At 40.9% G+C, this 25564-nt stretch overlaps 1 protein-coding gene and 1 long non-coding RNA gene across 6 annotated transcripts in view; one reads left to right on the plus strand and one right to left on the minus strand.

The window, feature by feature from the left end:
• The window catches only part of DENND1A (DENN domain containing 1A), a 545115-nt gene that overhangs the window by 385532 nt on the left and 134019 nt on the right, over positions 1–25564 (plus strand). The window lies entirely within an intron of this gene.
• On the minus strand, positions 1850–8459 carry LOC119474064. The gene is made up of 2 exons (XR_005203367.1): positions 5021–8459; positions 1850–2986 (listed from the first exon to the last, which is right to left on the minus strand). It is a non-coding gene; the product is annotated as an uncharacterized LOC119474064 (long non-coding RNA).

Below are 25564 nucleotides of genomic sequence, written 5' to 3' on the forward strand. Positions count from 1 at the left end.
TGTTCTAAAATACTTGAAAAATAAAACACAGCTACTATATCATACACCATCCTGGAGGAATTCTAGGCTTTAACTTGATCTCATTTAATAATCCTGGCTCCTTTCTTACTTTGCTCCTTTAAAGCATGGGGCCATGTTTTATACACGTTGATGTCCCTCACATAATCTGATATTAGTAGGTGCTCATTAAATGTTTGTTGACTGGATGAACAAATGAATGACTGATATCTGTGTCCCCATGCTATACATTAGAAAGGCCGGTGGTCATGTTTCAGTGTTGCATAATATAGATACTTAGTTTTAAAATGTATCAGCTGCAACTTTATTGTAGAACCCCAGAGGAATAAGCCACACAAACACCATATCACAAATGTGTAAATGTAAAGCGAAGGCACAGCCCAGCAGCTGCATGGTGGCTAACCACAGGCATTTAGAGTTAGGGAGGATCATCGCCTCCAGAATTGTCATGTCCAGAAAATATTCTCTTCTAGTTAGAAACACACAAGAGAAGACTATACTCATGGATTAAGCTGAAGCCACTATGGCATTTTTAAATACTCTTTGTGGAAGCAGTGGCAAAGATAAATGGTTCCTGCTACTTGGTGTTTTAAAGTCAGATGTTGTCACTTTAGGTTCTTTTACTTTTTCAGTGAGACTCTGAAAACGAAACCTTTCTGATCCATTTTCAAGCAATGATAACATTTGACAATTTGCAGCCTGAAAATGGTGCTAAGTGACTTCATATGCATAGCTAGACTATGAGCTTCTTAAGAACAGATCTTATTCTTATGCCCCCAGCACACGGTCGAGGCTCAGTAACATAAGATGGAGGGATGGTGGATTTGTTCTGTATATAACATTATGCTGTCTATGATGATTAGAGGATACAGCTATGTTGATTTCCTCCTGTCCCCAGTTCTTGGATATATATCTACACTGATTTTCTGTGGGGTGTGGTTACATTCTCTGAAATGTATGACCACATCACATTCAGTCTTACACTACCCTTCCACAAAAAAATTGAAGCCTTCTCTAGAAGGCAGTGGAGTGTCCTCCTTACTCATGTATCCTTGACACAGAGCCTGACACATAGAAGGTGCTCAGTAGGATCTGACTGAATGAAATTATCATAGTTATTAACTATAATGCCCTTAGTTGTTTCAGAGCTATGAAACAGCTTTGCTAAATAAATCATTAAGACCTGAAGTCTTAAAGAAAAGAACAGCATTTGTTATATGCTATGCTCTTTTTATATATTTCCCTTTTTACAGTCCCCTACCGAGAGCATGGTACAGCCCCATTTTGTCGATGAGAAACTGAGGCTAGGAAAGATTATGTCACTTTTTAAGAACTGGCAGCGCCTGGATTGGCCCCTCCATCTTGCTGGTTCTGGTGACCATGCTCTTTTCTTGACCGTACTCCACAGCGGTGATCACCATATGGTTCATATTACATGCGATTGAGGGCATTTCAGAAGACAACTGAGCTGGTAGCCTCTTAGGAGTCAATTTCTTTAATCTATACAAGTGTTTCTTGACAAATACAGGTTAAACTAACACCATTTATAAACTATTTTGCAAGGGTAAAATGTCAAAATTTTATATGTATTTTTTAAAACATTCCTTTAATAGATAATTCTAATTGCCTAATATTTTGTTGTTTAAATATTTGATAGTTGTAGTGATAATTGGATGAAAACCTAAATCGCTGGGAAGTGGAGCCCTCCCTCCTCTTTTCCTGGGCTGACACCTAGTGGCTAGCTTTCTCACAGCAGGTGTTAATCCACATTTCTTGACGGTGGTTTTCAGTTGATGTTAGGATTTTACAAATCAAATTATTGACATCATAATAAAAGTAGCCACATTCATATAAGGTTTATTTATCAGTGATTGCATTAACAATGGAACTTTGAGTTATAGTGAATTGTAAATATGTTATAATCAAGCCTTATTAGGAGAACATGGAACAGGCATTTGAAATCTTGCAGTAGTGGTCCTCACTGCAGACAGGGCCAAGGCACTGACTTGCACACACTGACAAATAAGACCTGGCCACTGTCAAAGACAGTGAAAGGCAGAGGAGGAAAGGAAGCAGAGAGCTGCAGGAAGGGGTGGGCGCTGTAGTAGAATGCACAGGCTGGTAGACATTTAAATGCAGGGCTAATCACTGCAGACTGGTTGCTGAGGCGAAGCTTCCCAGGGATGGATGTGTCTGGAATGAGGCCTCACAGGAGGAATAGGAGCTCCCCAGGAGCAGGGGGCAGGAAGTGGCATGAGCAGAGGCAAGCAGCCTTGAAGGCATGTGGCATCGTTGGGTACTGTGAGTGCTCCTGTGGCTGGAGCACAGGCAGAAGGGGTGTGGCTGAGGATCAAGCAGAGGAGAGGTCAGTTTCCAGGCCCTGAGAGACCATGTTGGCCACTGCAGGATTCAGCACTAATATCATAAGCCAGCATTTCCAGAACCCTGTTCCTTGAAATATTAGAACCAAAGATGTTGGTATATTTTCTGATCCCATAAAATTTGGAATTGTTGCATTTTACACCTACTATTACTTTTTAAATATATTAACAGTGTACACTACTTAAGTCCAGCTATAGAGAAATCGAGTTCACTTTGTTTGACCCGGCATTTTTCAGAAGGCCCTTTCCACAAAATACCTATTAGCATTCCTTGCACCTAGTACTCCTCACAACAGTTTAGGAAGCACTGCTAGAGCTATGGTGGATGGTTAATTTTTCTTGCTCTAAGACCATGGAATTAAGATACCAGCTGTGTTCATTTTACCGGTTCCGTGGCTGTGAATCTCAAAAACAGAAAAGCACATTCTTTTTCCAAAGCATTTCTTGTCTGGCCAGACAGAGGTTTTGGGCCTACAGGTGGTCTTGAGACACAGAGCCGAGCCATCATTCGGCTTTCCTAGCTCAGGACCACAGGCTGCTACTTGGTCCTCTAGGTCCAGCAACTTAATCAGTGTGTCAGTCAGGATCTAAGCAGGACAACAGAGACGACTTTAGATGTTTACAACAGAGGGGAAGTAATGCAAGGAAGTGATCACACACGAGATGGAGGAGCTGAGATTCAAAAGAAGACAGGGAGGCAATCCAGAGATGAGTAACAGCAGAGGTGGTGTTCCTGAGGCCAGAGGCCAGGGTCGCTTGACCACAGCTGGTCCCTGTGGGTCTGTGCAGTGGGTGCTTGCGTCAGGGAGGAGGTGAACCATAGCTAGACAGCCCACCCAAGCAGAGAGAGCGTGAAGAGATACTCAAGCTTTTGCCTTCCATTCTCCTCCTCCTAATCTCTTACTGGTGCCTTGCATGGGCCAAACCAAGCGGAAACCAGCTGATCTGGGAGCCCAGGGAACTCGGTGTGCAAAGGTCACCCTCTCGTCTGTAGAGAGCAGAACAGAAAAGTGGGGGTGAGTCTCAGGTCAAGCAGGCTGAGAACCTGCACTGCCAGATCCCAGAGAGTAAGGCTATTTGGTGACCTACCCCCAATCCCTTCTCCAGGCAAATAAATAGCGTAGTGAAGTGAAAGTCCCCTTGAGTAGAAGTTAGACTTGATGCTAACCTGGACTCTGCCTTGTCTAAGCTGTGTGACTCTACGCAAGTTACTATACCTTTCTGAACTCTATTACCTCAACTATAAAATAGGCAAGAGAATCTCTACTTAAACGATGCCTTCACAGACTTTCCTTGACATGTGTCTGGCTGGTTTCTGTTTTATAATGAAATAAGAACGAGGTATTTAAAACTTTATGGGCTTAGCCTGGAGCTAACAGGAATGTCAGAAATTCCCATATGTTGAGTGACTACCATCCAAATTTCAGTGAATTTGCTGAAGTTCTGTTAGCTAGCAATTATTATCTAGTAGATGTCTAATTTCTTAATATATTCTCTTTCTGGGGGCACACAGGTAGAGGAAAGCTCACAAAGTGTTTGATGGAATATTTGAGTGTTGGAGAGGCACTGTGTGTGCACTGTAGTTTGGTACAGGCTAAAGAAGGTTGAGATTCCAGGAAAGCTACTTACTTAAGAGCTACAGAACTTTGGGAAGCCGTCTCTCCTCCCCGAACTGCAGGTTTCTCATTTGTTAACTAGGGAAAAAAAGGCCACCCTTAGGACACTGTTTTCAGAATTAAATGCAATGGCAGATGGGAAGTACTCGTCCTCTGTGCATCTTTCCTGCCCTCCACAGCAAACTTTTATCCAGTGAATGCCCAATTCACCAGCAGTCACATTCCATGGAGGCGTGGCAGGATTTTTGGAAAGACTTTAACTGGAGATTTTTTATGTTTGGCTTGCTGGTCCCTGTTAGTGATGTGACCTGGCAGGTCTCCACTCAACCCTGTTTCCATCAGTCACAGCTCACTGGCATTATTCATAAGCCAGTTGCTTGAGACTTTCTTTGCTCATATTCCTACTGCGAGGCATGTTCACTCTCGTCTTCACAATAAAAATGGTCTGGAGGTTTTGAGGTTGTCTTGAGCAAGTCAGCTGACGGCTGAAAAGGTCATTATCTATTTTCTGAAGGGAAACTTTTATCCCAAGTTGATTAGTTTTATCCTTGGTTGATAAGTGTTTATGCAAAAGAGGTAGAGGAGGGAAAAGCCTGGTACTTATTAACTCGTACTTCTTGCCCTTTATGTATATTTTCTTGGTTAAATGTACACAGTATTATCCCCAACTTGCTAAATAAGAAACTTAAAGCAGAGAGAATTAAATAACTTAATGCAACAACTTTGCTCAAACGTTTACTGAGACCCTGCTAAACCAGGCACCATTCTAGATGCTTGGAGTTGCAGCAGTGAACAAAATTAAGTCCCAGTCCTCAAATCTCTTCTACTTTAGGAAGACACACATAGTCAACAAAGATGAAAATCAACATATAATATGTCTGATGGTAATAAGTGTTATGCAGAGAAAGAAAGCTAGGGAAGAGGATAGAGAGAGCTCCTGGGGGAGGTAGGTGCCAAGAAGAAAGAGTCGGATTAGAGCCAGGTCTGTCTGCCTCTAGAACTCACAGTTTTTCCACTGGTCCCATGCTGCTTCTGATCCTCTTTGGTGATGGTTTCCAGCATCTAGGGAGGAAACATGAACTCCTCTAGCATCTTGCTTCTTAGTATAAAGCTGATAATTCAATGTGTCAGGGTGGTGACTTTGCATTCCTGGGGTACAGAAAACATTTTTGCCTGTACTCCCTGCTGTCAGCAGCATGTAGCTGTTTCTTTCGTCTCTCTGGTTTCCCAGACACATTTAATCTTGATGCAGAAAGCATCTTGCCAGCTTGGACTCGAGCCCTAGTGCTGAGGAGACCAGTCTGTCCTACAGGAGGGTCTCTGTGACTGCTGGGCTCAAAGGAACTCATCGCTTCTTTTTTCTCTTTTTCCAAAAAGTGGTGCTCCAGGGAGTAGCTTATGTCATCTTAATATCTGTTTGCTGATCTTTAGGACTCAGCATGACAGTCTAATTCTATTTTTTAAAAAAATGCTGGCACCTACTCTGTACCAGGCCCCGTGGCAGGCACTGAAGAAAGGAGATGGAATCTACTTATAGGAGTCAGCTAGACCTGGCTTCCAGGTACCACTTTTCTATTTACGTAATTTTGGGCAAGTTACTTAATTCCTTGGCTTCGGCTTTGTCATCTATAAAATGGGCAGACTAAATGTAATCTGCCTCATAGGATTGGTGTGCAGATTAATTTAGGTAATACAGCACGGTAGCTGGCTCTTGATAAGAGCTTAATATTAGTTTTTAAAATATACCAAAGTAACCATTCAATTTATAGCTGAGTTTTCTCTACATTTTGTCCTATGAGGAAACAGTTGAGTCGATATTAGATTTTCTTTCTCAAAGTGTATGTCTTTTAGTGGAAAATATACTAATAATCCTCATCATGTTGACACTGTTCAAAAGAAATGCTGGCATTCAATCTACATTATTTCCCACTAGATAGGTACCATTATACCTTTAAAAATCTATTTGCTTTTAAATAAAACAGATAAAGAAAACTGCCTTAATCAAATGGTTGATGTAATGAATTTTTATAAGACCAATACTTTCTAAAACAAGAAACAGAACTTTCCTACCCACCCTAGAGCTCCCTTTGATCCCAGCTCTTTCCTTTCCTCCATAAGTAACCACTACCTTGACTTTCATGGTAATCACTTGCATTTTTTAAAAAAATAGTTTTATTACCCAAATGTTTATGCCTAGAAACTATAGGTGAGTTTTTCTGTTTTAAAAAGATACGACTTTTAATTCTCTTTCAACTTACGGGTTCCTCCTTCACCCTGTTCATTTACTTACAGTTTATTTGTTGATGAAGCCTGTGGAGATTTCCCAGTGTGTGAGTTTTGCTGGTGGCATAATCCTGGTGCAGCTCACCATGTTCCTCTGTCCCTTGTATTTCTTGCTAGTTGACAGTTGATCCAGAGATTGGATAGACTGAGGTTCAGTCCCTTTTACAAGACTGCAGGAGACATACCAGGTCTCGTTTTGTCTCTTTTAGTGATCTTAGTAGCCAATGTGGTTAATATCTATATCGATTTATTCACTGGGAGTTGAAAAATGGTAATATTCTAAGTTTATAACTTATTTTTTATTTATTAGTTGGAATATTTTTATAAAGAGACAATTTCTCCCATTTAATATTTACCAGTGTTAGTGTTCATACAAGCCAAAGCAAAATAAATGTTAGACTCCCTTTAATTACCACTTTTAATATAATGAATTGTTGTTCCCTATCATCCTCCAAAGGTGACAATTATATTGTATGTGTGTGTGTATATATATATGAACTCATATATCTATATGTATGTGAACTCATATATATATGAGTTGTCACCTTTAGATTCATACACACACACACACACACACACACACACACACACAATTGCCTGGTGAATTTAAACTCGTTTGATGCATCTTGGTTCATTGTAATTATTTTTTATTTAATTTGTTTAATTTAATTATTAAAATAATTATTAAACCCCAAACCCCCCATCTTCGGTCAGTGAGAAATACTTCAGGTTCACACCTGAGTACTTTTTTCTACATGAACCTAGCAGTCTTTGATAGCTCTCTTGCTATCTGATACTACAAAAGGTTCCAGGCTCATCTTGTACGTTTCCTGCCTCCAAACCTGGCATCAGACATTTCTTCAGGAAACACTGGTTTCTTTCAGTGAGAAATTACATCTCAAGACCAAAACCTGGCTTAGGATACTCATTGCTACTGGGTTGGCCATTGTTTCTAGGCCTTTTCAGGGAACAGAGCTAGGAAACATGCTTATGTATGTAAATCTCTTGCCATTTATATTGATACTTCCAATTAAAATTCAAGACTACAGAGCTTTTACTTAACCTCTTCTCTATTACATTTGGATTTCCTTTCTCCCACATGAAAATTCTGGTTCTCAAGGGCACAAGGAATAATAGAATACTCCAGAATTACTAATTTAGTTTCATATTCTCCAAAAATGATACAAATACTACCATGAGCATAATTACAGAAGACCTTTTAACTATTTTTTTGTATGTTCTTTCCTCCTATTTTTGACTAGTTTGGCTGTATTTACATTGCTAGAGCATGCAGCCATTACGTAAGATACTCTCTCCCTCTCAGTCTTCGGGTGACTGTCTCTTACCACCAGTCCTAATGGTGATGTCTCTGGAGTCATTCTTTATTGCCTGACACTTGCTCCCTGGTAAATTCCCTAGGAAAGTTCCTGGGAATAATATTCCCTCCGTTGTTAAAAGTTGATCATCGCTTTTCTTTGTCCTTTAAACATGAAAGTCAGTTTCGCTGAATGTAAGTTCCCTGGCTCGTACATTCTATTTTGAGTATCTTGAATGTGTTACTTCACTTTCTTCTGGCAAAGTGTTGCTGTCAAAGTCTAATGATAATCTCAATTTTCTTTTGTTAATACGTCTTTTTTTTTTTTAGCTACATGCCCAAGAATTGTTGTTGTTGTTTGCTTTAAAGTTCAGTAATTTTATTAGATTGTCTTTGGTAGTCATTCTGGTTCTGTAGAACAGGAATACAATGTGGTCGTTCAACATATTTGAAATACACAATTTCATACCTCTTTTTTTTAATTTCAGGAAAATTTTCTTGAATCAGCATTGGTTTTGATTATTGCTTTGCTTTTCTTCTTCAGGCACTCCAGTTAGTCATATATTCAATCTTCTTTGCCTATTTTCAATATTTTTCACCTTTTTAAAAATATTTTTTACCTGTTTTAAAATATATTGTTGAGATTTGATTCTTTTTGCTGTATTTTTGAATATTGAAGTTTTCTGGTTTTCTTTTGTTTTTGTTAAGGCATTGTCTTTTGAATTGACTGGTTCTTATATTCCATCTAGTTTAGTTCTCATTTCTGAAAAGAGTTTCTATTTCTGATCTTTTCCTGAGTTGTTTTTTAAAGATAAGGTTTCACCATGTTGGCCAGGCTGGTCTTGAACCCCTGACCACCTCCTCCCTCGGCCTCCCAAAGTGCTAAGATTACAGGCGTGAGCCACCACGCCTGGCAAGTTGTTGTTGTTGTTGATGATGATGATGATTTTTAGAGGGAATCTTACTCTGTCACCCAGGCTAGAGTGCAAAGGCACGATCTCAGCTCACTGCAACCTCCGCCTTGTAGGTTCAGGTGATTCTCCTGCCTCAGCCTCCCAAATAGCTGGGATTGCAGGCACCCGCCACCGCTTCCAGCTAATTTTTGTGTTTTTAGTAGCGATGGGGTTTTACCATCTTGGTCAGGCTCGTCTCGAACTCCTGACCTCATGATCCACCTGCCCCGGCCTCCGAAAGTACTGGGATTACAGGCATGAGCCACCGTGCCTGGACTTTCCTGAGTTCTGTCCCCTCATTTTTAGATTTTTATAATTCAGATTTATGTTGGTTTTTCATGCTTTGGGCCATTTTCTTAGTGTCTTTAGCTCATTTTGACACTGTAGGCTGTAGTTTTAATCTGTTTTGTGGAGATACCTTTCAGGCATGCTGTCATTGTGAACGGGGTGTTACTCTATATCTTTTTATTTTTCCTATAATAACCTTGTGTGGAATTTGATTTCAGTGTTTTGTTGTTGTTGTTGTTCATTTTTATGTGAAATTAGATTTTCTGACTTTAGAATGAGATGAAGTTCAAGAAAGCTTTTCTGACTTAAAAGAGTTAGCAGCTCTTCTGTTGTTTTTGGTGGTGGTCGGTAATGTGACAGCTGCTTTCTGGGGTTTTGTGCATTTCCTTCCCCCACTTTGATCTAGACCTCCACTTCCCGTCCTCTCTTTCTTGTCTCTGTTCTGCTCAGTCTTGGTTCCCTTCACAGCAATTTCTCTCCATTGTGGACCCCTGTCCTGGAAGGAGGTCCTGATTTGTTTTCTCAGGAGTTCCTAGGAACTCCTAGGGTTTGCAGGGGCTGGATGGCTCGATCCCCTTCAGTCCTTCTTACCACAGGCCCCTCATATTCACCTGCTGTTGCAAAGGCCAAAACACTTCCACTTGTAGCAGCTGTTCTCAGATTGGCTCACTGAACTTTCTGCAAGTCGCTGATGGCTTTTTTTCCTTTTTTTTTTTTTTTTTTTTTTGAGACAGAGTCTTACTCTGTCGCCAGGCTGGAGCGCAGTGGTATAATCTCGGCTCACTGCAACCTCTACCTCCCAGGTTCAAGCGATTCTCCTGCCTAAGCCTTCTGAATAGCTGGGACTATAGGTGCACACCACCATGCCTGGCTAATTTTTGGATTTTTTGTAGAGAGAGGGTTTCACCATGTTGGCCAGGCTGGCCTTAAACTTCTGACCTTGTCAAGTGAGCCACCTGCCTCGGCCTCCTAAAGTGCTGGTATTATAGGTGTGAGCTGCCACGCCTGGCCAATGTTTTGAGGTTTACTTTTTCTGAGGTCTGTCAGTACAAATAGCAACACACAGCCGGTTTGGTGGTAGTTTATACTTGCCTGCTTGCATTTGGGGGTTTATTGTTCACCTGGTTTTGTCGTAACTATTGCACATATTTGAGGTTTTGTTGCATAGTCAGTTTGCCTTTTTTATGTAGAGGTTTGAAGAGGTTAAACAACTATATGACCACTGCCGCCACCACTGCCAGATTCCCAGAATCCCCCTTTTCTGTTTTCCCATTTTTTCCTTAGAAATCCTAGGAAAGGTAAAATATCTTTCACAAGTATAGTAAGTTGCCTCTTGGAACTTACATTCTGGTGGAGGAAGACAGAGAATAAACATGAACAAAAAATAGACGATGAGTTTATATAGTGATGCGTGCTGTGAAGAAAAACCACTGGAAAGGGGTAGCAAAGCTGGGGAGGTATTTATTTGGTACTGTCCTCCAAAGAGGTGATATCTGAACTGACACTTGAATGATGAGAAGTCACAGGCATTCAAATAACTGGGATCTGAGCATTCTAGGCAGAACACATAGCAAGTACAGAAACCCAGGGTAGACATGAGTTTGGCCTATTTCAGGGATGGAAAACAAGGCAGCATGGTTAAAGCAGAGTGAATACAGAAAGAAAGGTAGGAGGCAGAGGCCAAGAGACAGGCAGGGGCCAGATCACGAAGGGCCTCGTGGGCTGGGGAAGAGAGTTTCAATTGTTAGGGTTTTTTTGACACAGGGTTTCACTGTGTCACCCAGGCTGAAGTGCAGTGGCACAGTAGTAGCTCATCACAGCCCCAAACTCCTGAACATAAGTGATCCTTCCACCTCGGCCTGCCAAGTAGCTAGAACTACAGGTACACACCACCATGCCCAGCTCTAAGAGTCTGGATTTCAATCTAAGCAAAGTGGACACCATCGGAGTCACTTTAAGCAGAAGGGCAGCATGATCCAGCTTGAGTTTTATGAAGTTTATTTTGGCTACTGTTTGGGAAAACGGCTGTAGGGACGACATAGTGAACATCAGATAGCAATCAAGTGTCTAGGGAGAGATCAGCGTGGTCGATGGAAATGGTGAGAAGTGGTCAGATTTGGGGTGTTATTTGGATGGAGGTGACAGGATTTGCTGATGTGCTCGTTAAGGGAAAGAGAAGGATTAAGGATGTCTTCTCGGTTCTTGGTCTGCCTCCAATTTTTTTGTCTTTTTGAATCTTGAGGCCAAGTAGAACCTTAGTCCTAAATAAATAGTCACTATAAAGCAAGTGGTGGGTGGGGGGGTGAGAGGGACAAGCCACAGACAGGAGGATGATACTTGCAACTTTAGCTGACAAAAAAGGCTGGGTGTCCAAGATCATATAAAGTATTTCTATAAATCAATGAAGACTAAAACAGGGGAAAGATATGATCAGATATTTCACAGGAGAGTCAACATGAATGGTTTATAAACAGGAAAATATGCTTGACTAATAAGGAAACTAGACCAAGACCAAGGCAGTGTTTTGTTTTGCACACATTCAATTAGCAAAAATCAGGAAGTCATACTTACATTGGTGAGGTATGTGGAGCAACAAAAGTCTTGTTTTGCTGACAGCAGTATAAATTGGTACCAGAATTTTGGAAAACAACAGGAAACATATACAAAAAATGTTCTTATCAGCAAAAAACTGGAAGCAATCCAAATATATGTTGAAAGATAGTAGATAAATAATATATAGGCAATGAAATATTATGCAGCCATGAAAACTAGTTACTTTAAGCTATAAGCAACAACATGAATAAATCTTAGAAACATGCAGCATGATACTGATTTTTAAGGCCCAACAGTAAGCAAAACTAAACATTTGGGCTTCATACATGTATGGGGTAAAACTTTAAAATTCTCAGAAACAGAATTGAGAATAAGTCTTAGTGGGGTCAGCAGGAAGAGGCAAAGAGGAGACAGAAAAACTCTTAAGACAATGTGAGGAAGATTAAAATGTCTGTTTATTTAGAAGGGTAGTTTCACAGATGCTTATCTTTTTATGCTGTGTTGCTTAATGTAAGTTCCAGATATTCTTTCACATATAAAATTGTGTGATAAATTAAATGAAACTCAATGAAATTACAAAACAGATGAAGTATTAATAATTTCCAAATTCTGCCTTTCATAATATTATGTTTAAAATCCAGCTAGGGATTTACCCTTCTAGTGTAACACATTTCACACTTTCCAAGGATATTGAAATACGACTTGATCCCATATATTGAGGTTCTGTGTTTCCACAGTGGCCGTGGAGGAGAGGGGATGGCTCAACTTGAATGTAGGTGAACATTCTTTCCCACATTTTTAGTAACTAAACACAGGAAATACAACTCACAGCCTTTACCCTTTACTGACCTTTCTAGAAAGAATTCACAAATTCTATTGGACAAGTAAATTGCTTCTTGCAGCTTTGAACAGAGAATCTCCAGTGGGTCTCCCTCTGTAGTGCCAGCATCCAGCACTCTCCACCAACCTGACTGGTTGGAAGACTTTTTCCCTCCAGTTCCCAGCACTTCAGACATTGCACAAGACAAGTACACAGACACCAGACACCAACCTCCAAAATCCAAGAGGTCTGCCTTTCTGAAGTCCATGGATGTGCAGCAAATGGCAGGTCAGCTCTGGGCTCTGAGAAAGCCAGGTTCAAGTGTAGTACCATTTCTTCCTCTCCTATTCTAAAACTCAGAATGCCCAAAGATAGGGGAATCGTCCCATGGATTCCACAGCCATGTTTTTCTTGTGCTAAAGAAAGTGAGCAAGGGAATTTGTGCCTCTTTTTTTTAATCAAGATAAAAATCCAGGTGGGAACAAAAAAGCCCGCCATTAAAATAAGTAAAAGCATTCTCACAATGTGTTCTGAAACATATCTTGAACACCTTCTGTGTTCTTGGTACAGAGCTAGGCACTCTCCAACTCTCCATCCACATGGCTAATAAGTGGTAAAATTAGGATTCAGAGACAGGACTTGATTCTGTAGAAAATGTGAGTTTCCTTTTGCAGGAGATACGATTCAACAGCAGAGATTGAGGAAGCCAGACTGAGATCTTTTTTTCTCATTTTGATATACATTAAGCTGTAACCCTGCATTTCCTACATAAAACGTCCTATGTGTACTTGTGTGCATGACTGTTGTTTGTGAGTGCCAACTCCGGGTGAAGCTACCATCTGCACTATTTATCCAGTTTTAAGAGGCAGCTTCTTTGATTCATGCTGAGCTCTGGCCTGCAGCCTTATTAGTTTCTTTTTGTTGATTAATACACATTGCAGCTCTTAGAAGATATAGTGAGACTTCTAAAAACAACTGTCTGGTGAGTGATAGGTACTTCCTATACTTTGAGGGTATAGGAAGCCAATTTACTTTCTGTGGTGGATGGGTTTTCTATGCATTTTTTAGCTTTTAATTCTCTTAAAAGAAGGGACTTTTCTTTTCAGTGCAGTTGGGTAACTGCCATTTTCTAGGTTTCCCAATGTAGATTTCGCTTGATTTTTCAAAGGGTGCTTTGATAAAAGGTATAGAGCCTACCTTCACACTTGAATCACTTTCAGGAAAATTTCAGTCATTAACAGTGCTTTCACTTAACAGTGACAGATTGAGGTATGACTAGAGGGTTTGACCTGAATGGAGGGACATTCTACAAAATAGCTGGCCTGTACTCTTCAAAATGTTAATGTCTTGCAACAAAGGACGACCCAAGAACTATTCTAGATTAAAAGAGGCTAAAGGACAGGACAACGGAACGCAGTGTGAGATCCAGGATTTTCTTTTGGTATAAAATTATTAGGACATTATTAGGACAGTTGGTGAATTCTGAATAAAGTCTGAATTTTAGATTTGTATTGTATCAGTGTTAATTTTCTAATTTTGATCATTGTACCATGGTTATGTAAGAGAACATTCTAGATTTTAGGAAATATAGTCAGTTAGTTATAATGCCTGTTTTGATGACACAATGTTGTTCTAATGCCATTAGCATGTCAGAGAGCAATTTGAGCGTAATGTGAATTTCATTTCATTTGATTCATTTGATTGTACAGGGTTTCATCCATGAAAAATTCTAAGTGAATGCAGAAAATTGCACCCAGCTTAGCCAAGATGCACATGCACAAAACACACATGCACACCCTTTAGATATCTCCATTTACCTCCATTCATCACGTGTTAGGAGCCACATCTGTCCTGCCCATGTCTGGTGCTATGATATTCTGCCCTCTTCTTGCCACTTTGCCATATACTCACAAGCTGCAATACTCTGTCCCTTCCACAAACTGTAGGTAAAATGACATGCTTATTACAGCATTTATATATTTCTTAACCATTTGCTATATGTAAAAGTATGCTACCTTTTTTAAGTTTCTTATTTCTAACATGTCACTGAAGTGTTTGAGTGTGGTGAAAATGTGATCATTTTTAGGAATGCTTAAGTATCTGAGGGTAAAAGGATATCCTGTCTGCAATTTTTTTCTCAAGTGTTTTAGGAAAATATTACATAAAACAAATATAATTGCAGTGTGTGGGGGGGTGGGGGGGGGATAAGGTTAAAGCCAATGTGGTAAACTGTTAGGTAATCTGGATGAAGGGTCAGTGGTAATTCTTTCTACTAGTCTTACAACTTTTCTGTAAATCTGAAACTATTTCATAATAAAAAGGTGAAAGGAAGAAAAACAGTAAGGGAATGGAAATATTTTTTTTAAATGAAGTCCAAATGTAAAAAACTAAGGAAGGCAAAAGGAAAGGGAAAATGATTCAGCTGGGAAAATAACCAAAGCAGAGTGGGAGAGAGGATCTTAAACAAACCTTCTACGGAGTGGATTAGAACATGAGTTTAGTTTGATGCAAGCTGTTTGTAAAATATCATAAGAATACTACAGCTACAAAATGGGAAAGAAACATTTTGCTTTCCCAGAAGGATTTTTTTGGAAGTCTAACCCAGAATAGTAAAAAACAGAATAGACCCACATATATGGAAATCATGTAAATTAACAATTCTAAATGTATTTAATATCATTATCTCTTCCTAACAATACAAAGACTTTGATATACAGTAGTCCCCACTTATCTGCAGTTTCACTTGCCGTGACTTCAGTTACCAAGGTCAACCATAAAAATATTAGGTACATTAAGAAATTTGGAAAAAGAGAAAAAGACCACATTTACATAACTTTTATTACCATATATTATTAAAGGTTCTATTTATTTTATTAATTATTGTTAATCTCTTACTGTGCCTAATTTATAAATTAAACTTTATTATAGGTATGTATTTATAAGAAAAACATAGTATATTTAGGATTTGATACTAGCTACAGTTTCAGGTATACACCAAGGGTCATGGAACATATGCCCTACAGATAAAGAGCTTTACTTACTGAACACTCACATGTATAAATCTTAGTGTTATTACAATGTTATCTTCACTTTTTTAAAAAAACATACAAACAAAATATTGATAGTAGTTAGTTGTACAATGATCAACATCTGTGTTCATTTTCCCATGGGTTTACTTTTCTTCTTGCTGAATTATGTCTTTTCATATTTCTTTCAGTGAGACTCTACAAATTCCTTTTGTATTTCTATGTCTGAAAATGTCTTTATTTTGCTATGATGCCTGAAGGATAGTTTATCTGGGTATGAAACTATACATTGACAATTGTTTTCCTTTTGCCCGTGAAGATTTGTCTTCTCTCATCTGTTTTTATTGGCAAACAGCCTATTATCAATCCAGTTGTCATTCTTTTGCGAAAATTCATCTTTTCTCTCCAGGAACTATTAAGATTTTCTCTTTTACCTTGTATTCTATGATTTTACCCTAATGTATCTAAAGTTGATTTATTTGTCCTACTTGATACCTGGTGTTCATGTCTTTCTTCAATTCTGGAATATTCTCAGGCATTATCTCTTCAAATACTACTTCTCTGCCAAGGCTAGGTTTTCTTTGTTTGTTTGTTTTATTCTTTATTTTTTATTCTATAAAAACATGTTGGCCTTTCCCAGTTTATTAGCCATGCTCTTAACTGTTCTTTCATCTTTCTTTACTCTTGACTCTCATATTCTGGTGAACTCTTTAGTATTATCTTTCAGAATAGGTGATAGTGTCCTAATTTTCTGGATTAAAAACCAGCAAACAAGAAAAGTTTCAGATTGGCTTTTGCCCAGGGTAAAATAGCTAGTAAGAGATAGAGCCTGGATTTGAATCCATGTCTGCCTAACCCCTGACCTGTATTCTGTCTTTTGTGAGTTCATGAGTTCCTCCTTAAAGTTAAAACCCTTGCATAGTGAAGTAGCTTCACATCACTGCATTATTCTATAATGTGGGTGGATGAATTGGGAAGATGAATGTGACTTCAGACCCAGACTGTGGGATGCCATGTGCCAGAAGACCTGAGAAGTGTCAAGAGTTATATCTGGCCTCTTTTCCATTTTCATTTAACTTGTTTCTGAGAAGGAAAACTTTAGTTCCTTTTTATCTTTTATGATGCGCAAAATTTCCATCTTTCTCGTTCTTTTGGCTGTCTAAATAGACTGTTTACCAAGGTTTGTTTGTATACCACTTGTCTCTTCTCGGTAGCAGAATTTTGGTTTTGTTTTATTGGGCAGATGTTGTTAAACTTAGAATTTTTCAGCAACAGGGAAGTGATGAAATGTTTACAACACTAGTCTATAAATACAAAAAAAGTCTATTGTTGTTATTCAACATTTGTTAGGCGCCCATAGAGTGCTGGGTGCTGAGTATCAATGTAGTCAAGGGAGAAAGGGTCTAAGCTCACACAGATTGTTTCTTTGTGAATCATATTTCTCATAATTTGTTTTTAATATTGTATCTATTATTTGTCTCAAGTAGTTCAGTAATATCTTTTAGGTCCTCATACCACCCAGCTTGGGCATTATAGCCAAAGGTGAGGGTGACACATACATTACTTTGTCATTGATTCATTTTTTAAAAAATATATTGCATTGGTCATATGTTATTTGACAGGTGAACTCACAGGCCCCTAAGGAAAACAAACACAAAAAACAGTTGCAATGTCTAAACTGCAATATGATGAAGTCTATAATGGAAGAAGCAGCTAGATAAGAGAGGGACACAATGAGGATGTGATTAACTCTGCCAGAATAAGTCAAGGGCAGTTTCCCAGAGAAGGAGATGCTCACTTGAAATGGGTCTTGAAGGAGGAGTTTCCAGAAGCAAAGAGTTACTTCAAATAGAGGGAACGGCATGGGTAAACATCTAGGAAAAACCCAAGTTGTTCTCCATGGCTGGATTATAAAGTGTGTCTTTGAAAGATGACACTAAGAGGGGCTAGTTTGTGGAATTCTTTGAGTGCCTCACCAGCCTCCACCCAGAAGCGTGGGTGTCCTTGTGGTTAGTAAAGCCACTTAAGGGTTTAAAACAGGGAGCATTTGCCTTTCTGGAGGCAGGGAGAAAGCGGGTTGGAAAAAGATGATAGCGTGGCTGAGGCCAGTGAGAAGGCCATTATATTAACTCTGAGAAGCAAAACCAGCTCAAAACTCTAAGCAGTGGAAATGAATGAGAAGAACACATCTGAGGGAGATTGAAGAAAATCAGTCAGTCAAAAAATGTGCTGTAGGGAAAGGGAGTGGTCTAGGATAACTTCTAAAATTCTAGCTTGGGGAACCACGAGATTTTTTTCACACCATAAGCCTCAAGCAATAAATATATGGCAAATATTTCTCTTTTTATCTCAGTTTCTGTCAAGCAACTCCCAGTCCTGGAGGAAATAAAGAATATTGGTTTTTCCCAAGAACAGTATACTGGAGAAGCTGCCCAAGAAGAAATGTCTTCACTTTCTCAGTGGCTTGTGAGGAAAGTAATGAGAATAAGGTTTCAAAACTTAGTTCTTCTAATTTAATGTCTTTGGAGGAATCGGCTCCTTTGCAGAGAATAGCTTTGATATTGAGTTCATGACTCCTGCCTTTAGCTTTCTTTCATCATTGCAGATGGAGTGCTGGTCATGTGTCTTACTAGCCAGCTCTATTCTCATGCTTCTCAAAATGTTCTCTTTGAATAATTAGACTTTTCACTTAATTTTAAAAACATTTCTGATGCCCATTATGAAGCATGTGTGATGGCAGGTGCATTCACATGCCATCTCATTTAATACAGCAACCTGAGAGATAGATAGTAACATCAGTTTTACAGATGAGGAACTTGGATTCTGAGACATTAAACAATCAGTCCCAGGGCACAACACAAGTTAGTTGCACAATCAGGTTAGAAGCTGACTACTCTTTTCTAGCATTTGTCTTTCTTTGAGATTTTTGTTTATTCATCTATTCATTGCTTTAATCATACATAGCTCTTCTTGTGTGTTAATGCAGTAACCTGACTGGGCACTGGGTTGACAGCAGGGAATGAGTCAGACCAGTGCAGAGAATGACAAGCACAGAGGCAGCTATAATACAGGTTAATGAGTGCTCCGGATGATGTGGGAGATCCAAGAGGGGTACCCAACTAGGAATTGGGGCTCAGAAAAGTGCCCTGGAGGAAGTGATATTCAAGCTGAGAGAGGAAGAATAAATGAGCAGAGTAGCCAGGGAAAGGTGAGAGGGGACATCCTCCAGGCAGAAGGAGAAGCAGACATAAGGGAGGGTGTGGCACGAGATGAACCCGAAAGGTAGTCTTGGACAAGTTCAGAGAGGACCTTATAAGCTACATCAAGAAGCTTAAAATGAATCCTTAGGTCAGTGGGCAGCTATTGAGGAAGAGTTTGTAAGGGAGGGAAGTTATATGAATACACAGGACTTTTTTAAGGTGGCTATGGTAGTAGTTTGAAAAGAGAAATGATAATAGTAGGCAAGCTCAGAGGAAGAAGCCACCAAGGAGGCTGTCACCATAATCCAACAGAAAGAAGATGGAGGCCTGGACTGGGGAAGTGACTCTAGAGATGGAGAGAAGTGATGGGCTTGGGAAATGAGAAGGGGCAGGATCCACAGGGCTTAGGATTTGAGTGAATAGAGAAGAGAAAGAAAAGTAAAACAAGACCAACCGAGGTGACCGATTGAGGCTATTCCCATTCACTGGGATAAAGGGAGAAGAACCAGTTTGGGAGGGAATATGACTTCAAGCTTATTCATGTTGAGTTTGACATGTCAGTGGACAGCCAAAAGATGTCCACTTGGGCAGCTTTGAATGAGAATCTAGGAGATCGGAGGGGAAGAGCGAGATGAAGATACGGATTTGAGATATATCAACATATAGAAGGTAATTAGCTGGGGAAAATGTACAAAGCAAGAAGAACATAAACCAGAGAACAGCTAATGCATATTTAAGAGACTACCAAATAAGGAGGAGCTGGCAAAGAAGCCAAAAAAGGAATCTTCAGAAAGGTGAGAATAAATCCAGGATAATAACTCAAAGCCAAGGGATGAGAGTGTCTAGGTCCCCAAAGAGAAGTTAGTTATATAAAGACAGAAAGTCCCCTGTGTGTTTTAGCCATTAGAAAGTCTTGGGGATCTTGGGTGATACGAGTTTCAATGTCAAGGTGGTGGAAATAGAGTCCAGATGAGCATGAGCCCTTGGGGCAGTGTGGCTGTGAGCAGGGAGAAGGAGAATGATGAGAGGGAAGATGTGGGGGTTCTAGTGTTTGTTGGTTGTGTTAACTTTGGAAGAGACTTGAGAACATGGAAATGCTGGTGAGAGAGCACCAGGAAGATAAGGGTATTCGCTGGAACCAGGGCCCTGGGATAGAAGGGTGTGGCAAAGCCAGGTGGGTGGATTGGCTGTGGGGCTGAGAATGTAGGCTCTCTAGTACCAGTGGGAAAGGAAGCCAGAAGAGACCAGATCCAGGGAAAGGATGAGGAGTCAGGGGGAGTTTCCATCTGACAGCAGGCATGGGGGTACTTGTACATGTGTTTGTGCACACACATGGGTGTGTGCATGTGTGTGCAAGTGTTAGGCAGTGATGGGGCATAAACGGATGGGGTCAGTGGTGTGGGGAGACTGGAGAAGGTTTGATTAAAGAATGGTGGAGTTGCTGGGTGCAGTGGCTCACACCTGTAATCCCAGCACTTTGGGAGGCCAAGGTGGGAGGATCACCTGAGCCCAGGAGTTTGAGACCAGCCTGCGTGACATAGACCCTGTCTCTACAAAAAAAAATTTTTTTTGATTAGCTGGTATGATGGTATGTACCTATAGTCCCAGCAACTCAGGGAGCTGAGGTGGGAGAATCACTGGAGCCCAGGAGGTTGAGGCTACAGTGAATCGTAATCACACCACTGCACTCCTGCCTAGATAACAGAGCAAGACCCTATCTCAGGAAAAAAATAAATAAATAAAAAATAAATGGTAGAGTGCAGTAGCTGGGTAAACCTAGGTTTATTGTTTTCTTTGACCCTAATGCTAGGGGATTTACCCATTTGTGAGGAGGAAGTGGACTTTCCTCCAGCTGCCTTGTTTTTTTCCCGTGTTTGGAGTGTGTTCTTATTTTCCCCTTTAGCTCCTATAGAGCAGGGTCATAGTGCCAGCCAGTCTTGTTCAGTGAGTTATTGATCAGTGAGAAGGGGATCCGGTTAAAGCTGTCTTCTCTCTGTCCTTCTGGCTTGTGGCATTTTATCTGCTACCTACATTAGTACACAGGTGATTGAGGCTAACTCAAACAGTGTCTTCTCTCTTGGAGTTTTGATGGTTAGCATGTTTTTCAGAGATGTCCTCGAAAAAGGAGGCTGGGATTCTTGCTGTGTTCCTTCCTTGTAGTCATCTTCCCACTTCCCCCCAGCAAGGGTAAATTTAACCCAGCAGGCCAGGTTCTACCTAATAGCAGGCCCTGAAAGTTAGCATAGAGCTTTCTCTCTGAAGAGGGCTGCTCCCTGGGTCCTGGTTCCCGTGCAGCCTTTCCATAGAAATAGAAGGTGTGTTTAGAAGGACGGCTTGCCTGGTTTCAGATCCCAGCTCTGCTGCTTATTTGCAATGTGACCTCAAACATGTCTCTTCCTTTTCTGAGCCTCAGCGTTCTTATCTATCAAGCAGAGTGAGTATGCCTGTTTCCCAAGGTGGTCAGAGAAGCTAATGAGCCAATGGATATGGAACGCCTAGCGATAAGAGGTATGCAGTGCCTGTCTACTCCTTGTCCTGTGCTCATTTTTCAGTTATTAAAATGCAATTTTCTGGCTTTCCAGGTGTAAAACAGTTTGGGTTGAAATTCTTCCTATCTCCTTCTGCAAGGTAGCTAAGTTGGAAGTAGGCATTTGGTTATATTCCCCAGTTTCTGTAACAAGAGCACGCATCACTGTCTGCTCATCAATCAGTAAAGAACATAAAGGTACAAATGTTGAGTCCATGGGACAGAGTGACCCCCTCTTGAAAGATAGCCCTCAGCTGTTCCTGCCCGGCCTCCGTCAGTGGGCAGCCTGAGACACTATCGGTGAAGAGATTCCAGTTGGGAAGACCGCCCTGGTTCATCTGCCACTTTAGCAGAGGTCAGACTGGCAGTCTGCAGGCCAGATTCAGCATAATCAGCACTTAAATGTGTTTGGTTTGCCAAGTGCTGTGTTTTTAAACTTTTTTTAATTGGATGCTTCTGAATATTTGGAGACAGGACATGGCTCATCGGCGTTGGCCACCACTCACTGTTGTCTGACACCTTGCCCCCTTCACTCATTTCTATTCCTTGTGGACCCATGAAGGCTTTTGTGTTTGCAGCCTTTCTTTCTAGATCCACCCTGTACTTATTCCTGTAGTAAACCAGACCATCCAACCCACAGATATCATTGAAAGAGATTTTGAATCCTTTTATTGTGTTTGCTGAAGCATATTGTTGACAATGTGATTCGTTTATTATCCGAAGACTATTTACTGAGTGCCTACTCTGTGCCATATGTTATACCCTATTCTCAGTATCTCTGAGCATCCAGAAGATGCCCCATCAAGTGGCCTCTTCTCTATAGACATCAGGAAGGAGTCAGGTTTCCCTTGAGTAATTCTAATAAAGACCTGGTATTCAGTACCAAGGCAGCACCCCGGGTTACATATATTTTTCATCCCTGACATCCTGCCAGATTCTTCATTCCTTTTCTCTAATACCACATGCTCCAATCATCCCCTCCGTCATCATTGCTGTTTCAACAGGCACTAAAGGGCCTGTTCTCTTATTTCCTTAATTGTTAGAGAGTTTCTAGTTGTTGAGGGAGTTTCAGGTCCTCTGCCAGTGATCACCTCATAGAAACTCAAGCTTCTGGACTAGAAGAGTTTTCATGGTTATCAACTGTGATATTGATCCAAACAGCAGACCTAGGTGGTTTCTGCATATAGTCTATACATGGAATACTTTCAGGCCAATTGATTGTAAACCCTGACTTGGAATCATATTCTCATTTCCAAGTCAAAGTAGATGGAGTTGCAGAGCCCTTTGTACCGAGCCACCAACATTTCTGGCCTTCGCTCTTCAACAAGCTGCCACTGTAAGTTTTTGGCTAGTTTTCTTTTCATGAGAAATAGGTTAGTCTTACAGTATGAAAGTACAGTTTTTCAATTTCAACTCTAATATTCCAAGAACAGGCTGTGAGCTTTTCACCTGGTGACCCATCTATCTGAATCTATGGCCTAACAAACAAACACTACAGGTTTCTTAATCGGGATGACCTGAGTTCAGATCTCTAACTCTGTATCTTATTAACTGTGTATCCCTAAAAGCAAATCACAACGATTTGAGCTGTGGGTCTGTATCTTCTTGTGCACATGGAATAAGAGTTACCACCTCCCACGGTTCTCGTGGGGCAGGCCTCCACAAGATGAGGACAGTGAAGCGCTGAGCGGAGTACATGGCATGCGGTTGGGGGTTAGCCTAAGTGGTCTCCGTCCTGTTGCTGTGACATGTAAGGGGGTTAGAGTATTGTTCATCCGTAACACAGCTAACAGACCTAGCCCATGGACTGATAGGAGGCAACACTTTCCAAACATTTAACCCTCCCTCCTTTACCCATCCTGAAATCTGTTTTGGTTTGTTATGTATGTTACCAAATGCGGTCTCCTAACTCCCATATGTTAGCAATTAGATGTGGCCTCACATTAGTGCTTTACCTCCATGTTTCTCTCCCCCACTAGACTGCGAGCTTTTGGAAGGAAAAAGAGAGTTCAGTTCTTCTTCACCTCTGTGTCCCTAGCACATAGTGGGGTCTCCTAGAGTGTTTATTCAAGACTTGGCCCAGATGCTGCCACTTCTCAACAGCCAATCTGCTTGTGGCTCCATCTCTAGACTTCAAGCTTCTTGCAGGCTGCGACAGCCCCCAGGACATCTCGTATCTACGGTGCAGATATAGTGTGCTCCCAGTCAGTGCCAGCTCAAGGAATTATTTAGTGATATTTTCATCAGCCCAGGGCCCAGGACATAGTAGGGGCTCATTAAAAGGTAGCTGAGCTGCGGTTATAATCATTAACACCAAGAAGAAGAAAATAAAGATGGGCATCTGGTCACCCACTTTGGTGTGAAGTATGGACATTGATTGGAAGACTATTTCAGAGAAACAAAATGGCCCTTTATTCATTTTGGGGAAGGGAGGAGGGTTAGCAGAAGAGGGTCTTTTTCAAGTGTTTGCTCCATCTTGCTGCCACTTTACTATGTGTGGCTGCTGTTGCTATGGCAATTCTTTAAGCAATTGAATAGAACAGCACTGAGTTGTTGCAAACCAGCTCTAATTGCTCCCATGCACCAGGCCTGCCCACACGACCACTCTCTGCACAGCGTTCCCTTTTTCAGATGCGTATTATCATAAATCTCTGGGCATTGTGCAGCTCCCTTGCTCTTGTGACATTGCCATTCTCGGGCAGAGGGCACAAGAAGCAGCTCCGGATGGGAGAGAGGGGTCCACCAATTTTCCCTGTGTGAGTGAGCAATGCAGAACCCATGTTCAAGGGGGTAGCAGGATGCAGGCTCAGCAGGGCCTTGAAACCAAATAAAACGTTTGTGAGGTAGGTTTATTATATGTATTTGCCATTGTTGGGCAATTTAGTCATCTTTTTAAAGCCAACCATACCATTCCTGTGCCCTCCTGCCATGAGGGCCCCACTCATTGTGTACTGAGAACTTCTGGTTTTAACCTGGATGTTATTGGAGAGAACTGATATTAGAAGAAATGGAAGGGAGCCGGCATGCATGGTGTCCCTCCTGTGTGCCAGGCAGTATATCGGATACTTCCTTTCCATGTGTTGCCACTTCTTACACAAATGCGCTGGGCAGTGGGTAGGGATGGGCCAGGGATAGTAGGATCCCTGTTACAGATGAGGAAGCTGAAGGGCGGAGATTTAGTATGGAGCCAATCAACTCACATAGATTTAGTATGTGAGTTCTCACTCACAGCCAGTGAGTGCGTGGCTCAGATTAGATCCCAGTCTCATCCTAGTCTTATAATCAGTCTGACTGGTTCTGAGACCCATGCTCTTTCATTGGGCCACACTTTCTTCTAGGAAGGAGGCCAGCCTTTGGTGACACAGAGAAGCCAGATTTCGGGGGACTGGCATTTTAGCCTGCTCCCATGTCCTTCTGAATGGAAGGCCCTTCTTTAAGGAATCATGAAACTTAAGGATTATCTGATGAACAATTTCATCGTAACTCTAGCTTGTTTTGAACACTGATACTATACCATACTCCAAGCTAAATGCCCTATGGGTATCTCACTTAATCTTGTTTTTTTACAAATGGGGAAGTTGAGGCCCAAAGAAGGTAAATGACTTGCCCAAAGTTGTAACAATAGGGATGGCGGAACCAGGATAAAAATCCAAATCAGACTCTCAAGCCCCTTAACCACTAGGCTGCCTCCCACAGGTTTATTTGAGCATGGGTGCTGCACATGTATTTGACACATTTCATGACAACACTCTGAGAATCCTAATAGCCAACAGAAAAATTGTCTTCCTATTCCTGAGATGTTTGTAAAATTAAACTTACCGTGCACCTAAAGGCAGAAGCGTAGCATTGGCACACAGGGGAGCTTGATGAAATTTCACCTGGGGAAGTGCATCTTGGTAACGTGCCTCGGTGTGAGGATCTGTGTTTACAGCAAGAACCTGTGCTCCAGCAGCTCAGTCCTGTCATACATTAGGAGGGTGGAGTTGTGTTCTAAATTTGTTTCTCCCTTTTTTCTTCCTTTTCATTTTAATGTAGTTTGTATGGTAAAAAGGTGAGAGGAAAAAGAAACAAAAACCAGACACTATTCTCATGGAAGGGAACCTACTCTGGCAGCAAGATTTTTTTCTTAATAATCTATATTAAACCCTGATGAATTCATTTGAACAAGTGTTTCAAAATGCCTACTGTGTTCCAGATACCACTATATATGGTGGGAACAGAGTCGGGTACTGGGAAGCATTCAGTTGTGGGTAACAAACCTGGCTGAAATGATTATGAATTTGATTATCCATCATCGGAAGGTCAGAGGCAGGCAGTTCAGGGATTGGCTGGTTGAGCAACTCACTGACGCAGTATTAGAGCCAGGATTCAAATCCAAATCTGACTCTCAAGAAATCTGACTTTCCCGTCCTTTCGTTCATGAGTCTGCCAGCCTCAGCCTCCATGCCACTAGGCAGGCTTTGCTCATGATCTCAGGGTGGCAGCTGTTGTGGGCTTTACATCCTCACCACAGTTTCCAAAGGTAGCAAAAAGACCTTTCTTCCTATTTCTTTTTTTTTTTTTTTTTTTTTTTTTTTTTTTTTT

This window comes from Cebus imitator, unplaced genomic scaffold (assembly GCF_001604975.1).
Source record: "Cebus imitator isolate Cc_AM_T3 unplaced genomic scaffold, Cebus_imitator-1.0 Scaffold206, whole genome shotgun sequence".
Classification (NCBI taxonomy): Eukaryota; Metazoa; Chordata; class Mammalia; order Primates; family Cebidae; genus Cebus; species Cebus imitator.